This window comes from Chinchilla lanigera, unplaced genomic scaffold, assembly GCF_000276665.1.
Source record: "Chinchilla lanigera isolate Chin_1 unplaced genomic scaffold, ChiLan1.0 scaffold00018, whole genome shotgun sequence".
NCBI classification, from domain to species: Eukaryota; Metazoa; Chordata; class Mammalia; order Rodentia; family Chinchillidae; genus Chinchilla; species Chinchilla lanigera.
In genome coordinates this window covers 8,060,720-8,067,976 of record NW_004955419.1, presented here as the reverse complement: position 1 = coordinate 8,067,976, position 7,257 = coordinate 8,060,720, and positions in this window count along the sequence as shown.

The following is a 7,257-nucleotide window of genomic DNA, read 5'->3' as shown; positions in this document are numbered from 1 at the left end:
TAGTGGGAGAGATCTGCAGTGTTATTAATGAAACAATTACAAAATATACAGTATCAGTCTGTGTTGCTGAGCAACATAATAGCAGAAGGAGCTTAATTAATCCCATTGCTGATGGTCATTCAGTAAGGGTCAGAGAAAGGTGCCATTTTTAGATATTCAAACCAAACAAAGATAGGAGAATGGAAGGGAGGATTTTGCAACTGAAAGAACAGAGAGGAGAAAGGCTGTTCACCCCCCAAATCATCTCCTATCTACTGTTCAAAGTTCAGTGTAAGAAAATTCTCTATATCTCATTTCAGGTGATACACTAACAGGCTCTGAGGCAGAGATACTGCCTCTTGCTTTACTTTGTATCATCACCCCATTAGCAGGAGAGAATCACCAGCATTAGAACAGAGAAAACCCTTAGGAAGCAGGTGAGTCAACCTCTCTACTTTACAAGCTGACAACCTAGTGCCTGGAGGAGGTGGGAGACTTGCCTAAACTCATCCAGAGCTGGGACCAACGACTCCAGACTCCCTTTCCAATGCTTTGGAGTTGAGTTCCATCGTCATGGAGTTTGTATAGACAGGATGTGCATGTGTTCATTAGGGACTAATTATAAAAGTAGGAACAACGATTGCTACCTTTTGATAAGACTTGTCCACACTCCAGATGAAGTTAGACATTTTACACCCATTGATGCTTGGAGAGTCATGCCAGTACCTCAGCGGTATAGAGCTTGAAATGGCCCATTGTTTCTTCCTACTTCCTCTCAGTTGAGCCTTCCTTTCAGCTGGGGACATCCAGCCAGAAAACAGAAGGGCGCCTGCACAGCCAGTCTGCCTTCCCTCTCTGTACCGCAGCAGGCAGAACATGGTGACTGGCCATTTAGACAGCGTCAGCCTGCGAGCCCCACTGCATACTAATCAGTCACTAGAAATAGAAGCATTAAGAGCAAAAACATTTACTGGCAACACTATCTGGCTTCAATCTTTCACCTTCACTGGGTAATGAGATGAGCTAGAACATTAAAACCAACAAACAGCCTTTGGTGTTTACAGCAAATGTTTGCAAGAGCGTGGGAGCCAGAGGTGCTCTGGGGAACATCTGGATTTCTGGAAACTGTGTGATTACACAGATGTGTTAGATTCATCAAGCTATAAAAATATCCTGTGATGTATGTCAGGCAAGAAAAATAACCTCCCCAAATGGAGTTGGTACAAATTATCAATCATAGCAAAGACTCCAAAGGAGGACTGACATGAGTCCAGGCCCTGGAATTCTTTCTCACAGCCAGGGGAAAGTGGGTGTTTAAGACAGTGGTCTTTTTTAACAAGGAAGAGATGGCATGGCCTCTAAGCTTGTCAGGATACTATTTATCTATTGCTTCACCTTTCAAACTCCTCTCTAAATAGAAGTACTGTTTGTACTGCTTGGATAGAGCTCTACCTTTTCTTACATGCTCCAAGGTCCCTATCTTGCTCACAAAGACTTTCCATTGGCTTACAAGATTCTGTGTAATGTGTCTCAAGGCTCTTTTCCAAGCTCATCTCCTGCAGACCTCTCCAATCTCCCCAAATGTGCCATTTGCCTTCCTGTGAACCCACAGAGGCATGCTTGACTCAGCCCCTTAAATATTTTGTTGCGCTGAGTTTTATTTTGAATGGTTGAGCAAATGAATATCAAAGGAGTTACCACTGGGCCTTCTCACATGCTGGAATCCAGGCCTGGATGCCCCACAAGGCCCTTAGGCTATGTAAGGTCTCTTTTCCTCCCCAGGCCTGATTCCAGAAGGCATCTCCTCTGGATAGCTGACCTTCTTTCTCTCTCCCCAGGTCTGCTTCTTGACATGCTCCCATATATTTTGTACATACTGAGTTTATCCCACAGAATTTCTTTTTCTTTTAGATGTGTCTGTATTTATGTCTCTGCTCCATAACTTCCTCAAAGCTGGCACCATTCGGTTTTGCAGCCCTGATGCCCCCCACAAGTACTGAGCACACAGCGACATGGTGGCACTCTCTGAGCTCCCTTCTGCTATGGTTTGGATGTGTTTTGTCCTCCAAGGAGTCATGGATTGCAGGTTTGGAGGAGTGAGAGTGCTGAGGTGATCAAATTGTTAAAAAATGGGGATGACTGGGGAAGCTGCCCTTGGAAAGGATAAAGGTAGCTCTTGTGAGACTCCTTAGTTCATTCCCATGATGTCAAGTTGTTACAAAAGAGAAAGCCTGACCCTTGCATCTCTTTCTGGATTTCTGTTTGGGGTTGCCATTTCTTCCTCCCACAGATACTCTCACCAGGGTGGTGTCATCTGCCATGAGGTTCTCACCAGAGCCAAGGCAATAGCCTAGCCCTGTCTCCGGAACTGTGAGCTAAATAAGTTTCTTTTCCACATAAAAGACATCCAGTCTTCAGACGCTTCATTATAGTAATGAGAAAGAAACACATACAGCCTCCAAGAATGAAAAACCCTTAACATAAATTTCCAAACCTTGGTGTTCTAAAATGCACTTCACCCTGCCCTGATGGCACTTTAGAGTTCTGTGTCCAAAGAAAGCTTGCAGGCCCCAGGGGAAGTTATTTCTCTCTACTGGGGAGGCAGGATTAGATAAAGGGGTCATTGCAACAGTTGATGCTTAAACTGGGATGCCCAGTGATCACACTGTGCCCTGTACCTGGGTATATATTTATTTTTAAACTTTTTATTGGAATAATTTGGAGTAATTTTTTAGTTTATTTATTGTGTTGTAACATTGAACAGAATGAACTCAAAAGAGTCTGAACGGAAAAATAAACAGGACACATATATGAAATACAATGGATAGAAAATAAAGGTATAATTTATCTGTGCGGCATGCTGATAGAAACTGGTTACAACACCAGCCTGGACAGACTCAGGCTTTGCAACCTTCTGCTTTACCTGCTCTGCCTCCTACCACTGAAATCTGCTACTGAAATTGCATGTGCATCGTCCTGGGTGGTCCCAAAACAACCAGCCCTCACTTCAGCAGAGCGTATTCCCAGGGCAAAGCATATCTCTATCTGAAGACCACAGAGCATAGAAGACAGACACATCTAATCTGCTTCTCTGCAAATGAATTTATGTAGGAAGAATTAGGAACTCAAAGAAAGCTACAGAAAGTCAGCTTGTTATCTGAGAGTTCCTACCATTTTGCAAAATAACAGACATTCTCTTTAAATTTGGTACTGGTGTTTATCTTCCACCTAGGGGGAAACAGAAGTTCCAAGAAGTTAATCATGAATCCACTGTAAATCAGCACAAACCATATGGATTAGAGGCACAAAATGTATGTAGTAGCAATAACTCCAATGACAAAATCTACATTGGTAATATTTATTTTATGTCCTCTAAGTGACTGGCCTTTCGGGTATCCCCCAAAGCTTGAAAAGTCACTGGAAACATATTTTCCTTGGATGACTTTCACAAGGGATGTTCTGGTACCATCAGCATCAAAATATTCCAAAGACTGATGTTAAAAATACAGGTTCTCACTTCTAACCTCAGATGATAAAGTCAGAATCTTTGGAAGTAGGGCTTAGGAATCTGCATTTTAAAGTGCATCCCAAGTGATTCTCAAGTACACTAAAGTATAAACTCATCAAAATCTTAGTTAAGAAGGAATAAGCAATTAAAACAAGCCTTTTGCTCATCTTAGGACTGCACATTACACAGGGACGCAATGCTAGTTAGGACTAAATTCCCCGAGTGCAATGTCCAGTTTATCTTGCTATAGGAACCCTGTGATTCTTTATATGCCCTTTCATAGGCTTTACAAAGACCAGGTTAAAAGAAAGCTCTGACCGACAGCCAGGGGGCATCAGTCTCTGAGTTGAAAATATTTTACAATACGAATTAACAGGGAAAAGGAGTGGGTCACCTTCCAGCCTCTTCCATTTCCTACCCTATCCAGAGTCCCCCTCATTCTCCAAATGAGACCCTGGAGGGTCTGCAGAGATGAGAAATTGCTTCACCAAAAGCGACTCAGGGAAATTAGAGCCTCCCTACCTTGGAGGCATTGAGAGACAGTGGACGAGAGCCGAGAGAAAAGAGACAAAACGCCCATTCCAATAAGGAAACGGCTTTAATCTATCAAAGTAATTCTCCTTCTTTCAGGGAGAGAGAACATGAAATTGCACAAAATGACTTACAGAATGGCACCGGGTCTGATTAGTACGGTGAGGCCCAGAGCTCTCTGCACTTAGTATGGAAGGTAGAAAACCCATTTGAATATTTTTTTTAAAAATCCCACATGAAAAAGGAGAAGAATGTGTTTGTCTCTTCAAAGACAGAAGCATTGGTGAAAGTACACATTCAGGGGGTCATGGTAAAGGAAATGGTTCCTAACGGGGGATGCAGAACAGTGAGGAGCAGAGGGGGCAACAGCGTCAGTTTCCGACCCCACCCTCTCTCCAGCTCTGTCTCCCTGCTACTAACAGGTTAAAGTCTAATCCCTCATTTGGACCTAGTCCACTTTAAGGTCTAGACCAAGGATCAGCATTTTTTTTTCCTGTAAAGGACAAGATAGTCTACATTGGAAATTTTGTGTGCCAATGGTCTCTGTCTCAATTATTCAGCTCTGATTTTATTGTCCAAAAGTTGACACAAATAATACATCAACAAACAGGAGTGGCCGTGTTCCAAAAAAAAACCCTTTATTTGTGGAAATTGAAATTTGTATTTAATATAATTTTCATATATCATAGATTTGTTTTTTTAACCACTTAAAAATTGAAAAAGCATTACTTTGCAGGCTATTTTAAAACAGGCAGGGGTTCAGTGTGGCCCTCAGACTATAGACTTTACTAGGCTCTCAACTAGACTCAACTTTGATTTTTTGCCCTGCCTCGTACTCCTCGTCTATGTCAAAAAGAGAGCTTCCTTTTCCACATGCAGTCCCTTCATGTGCAGTATGTGTACCACTTGCCTGTTCTTTCTGCCTGTTACCTTTCTCTTTCTTTCTTCAGTACTCTTGAGTTCATCATCTCTTCCCCAGGGACCCCCACGAAACGTGACCTTTCCACACCCTTTATCTACACAGTCTTATCTCCTGTAACAGACTCTAAGTTACTTAGGAATGAAACAATATCCAACATTGACTCTTGAGTCTTCGATTCATTCCCTACAATAAATCTCTGTGGTAAGCACTATCTTGTCCCCAGTTACAGACTTGGGAGCTGGTTCTGAAAAAAGGGCTGGAATTTGCCTGAGGCCACTCAGGGAAGAAACTATATGTATCAGGCACAACCCACAGGCTCAGAAGGGGACCTCACAGCTTCTGAACTGCATACTTCAGTGTCTCGAGAATAGGCATGATCATTTTATGTTTTGTTCAATGAATGTTAAGGGTTTTTTTATCTTGTTTATGAAGCTCCAGAAAATTAGCCATAGACAAGGAATCTAATATGTGAGAAATGAAAAGAAATAATAGCAGACATTTGACTTCTGGAGAGGATGACAGAACAAAGCAGAGGATGGTAATGTAACCATCAGTTCAATGAAGTCATAAAGTACAGTGGTCTGGTACCATTTTACATATGAACAGATGTCCCAGACAGCACTGCTGTGTGGTGGGACCATGAAGTACTAAATGATCACCATGGTAACTCTAAGTCCACAAAAAGTGGTCCAATGAATGCTCTGCACCACAAGACAAGGAAGTGCATGGTCTGTTTATATAGATACCTAATCCAGTGGTCATTTGTTGTTGCTGCTTTGTCTTTTAAAAAGTTCTCTGAAGAAGTTAGTTCCAGGCTGCTGTATATCCCCACACTGCAGAATCATACATCCCTGAGGGTAATGGAAACCCAGCAGTTTTTCTGTGTCACCACAATGCTGTCCCAAATCCTCTCTGTTTTATCTTCTATTACGTGTCTTCTAACTTAGCTGTAAATCGCCACCCTGTTCCCTGTAGAATCACACATGCACAGGTAATACAAATCAACCAACGCTATAAAATTCCTGGTGCCTGTAATGTCCTGCGCTGGGAAATTCTATTGTGGTTTGATGATGAGTAAGACAGTGTCTAGGGACTTCCTAGTCCGGGCAAAAGCCACATGCCAACACAACTCATGAGCTGTATGGTTCCCACTATGACTATGCTGAAAAGGTATACTTTCATAAAAGGAGAAAAAAGGTAGGAGATATGACCAAAATATACAGGATATGTTTAAACCCTAAATGTTGAAGTCTTCCAAAACTGCTTCAGAAAGTGGCAAGAATGATGGGATAAATGTGTTTGAAGTGACGGGGAGTATTTTGAGAAAGATTAATGGCAGTGTGTCTTTTACTTTAATGTTTTTGAGCACAATTCGTATCATAGAGCAAACCCCAAAACAGTAAACCCATCTTTCCAAATACTTTGTTTTTACCTATATTCATGGTTTATTTGTTCTTGTCCTCCTTATTTTTTTTAAGTTTTTTTTTTTTTTTAGTACCAGGAATCAAACTCAGGACCTTGCACTTGCCAAGCAAGGCACTGTGCCACTGAGCTATATCCCTGGCCCTTCTACTATTTCTAATCTTGAGATCAAAAATTGTGATGTCTGCCCTCAGCTCAATTCAATCTTGGGATCTCCTGCTATTTGCTTTGGTTCTCTACAAGACCTAAGAGCTTCCCATAGCTCTAGACTGGCATGGGCTACCCATCCTCCTCTTTAGATGGAATTTGAGCTGGTTGCATTTCTCATCCCTAGATTTGGCAGTAATAAGTCAAATGATGTAGAACCAGGTGGAAAGAAATGATAGGTACCACTGTGAGCCGATATCACATATTACTAATTCCTTATGAATTCTTTTAGCAAATATTTAATAAGCACTGTGCCGGGTGCTGTGGGTACAAAGACAATGATAATTCATGCCCTAAGGATGTTTGTTGCTGATATGAACATATTACACTGCATGATAAATTCTCTGATCCATTGTCTGAATACTCTCCCAAAGCTTCTGCTTTCTAGTAGCCTCTGTGCTGGTGCCAGAATACTGGAAATAAGTTAAAAAAAAGTCCTTCTGTCATGGAGCTTCTGCATCAACATGAATGTTCTGGTTCTTTGACTTTTAAACACATGCATTTCTCCAGCTCCTTTAGCTCCAGTGGGGTGATTTGACACACATTAGTCAAGGGACCATGAGTGAAAGTGACATGGGTCACATGTAACCTTTAGAAGCCATCATGCAATTCCCATTGCTCCTTTCTCCCTGCAAGATGATGAAGCCACATGCCCCTTTGCATGATTCACATGCAAAAATCATCCAGT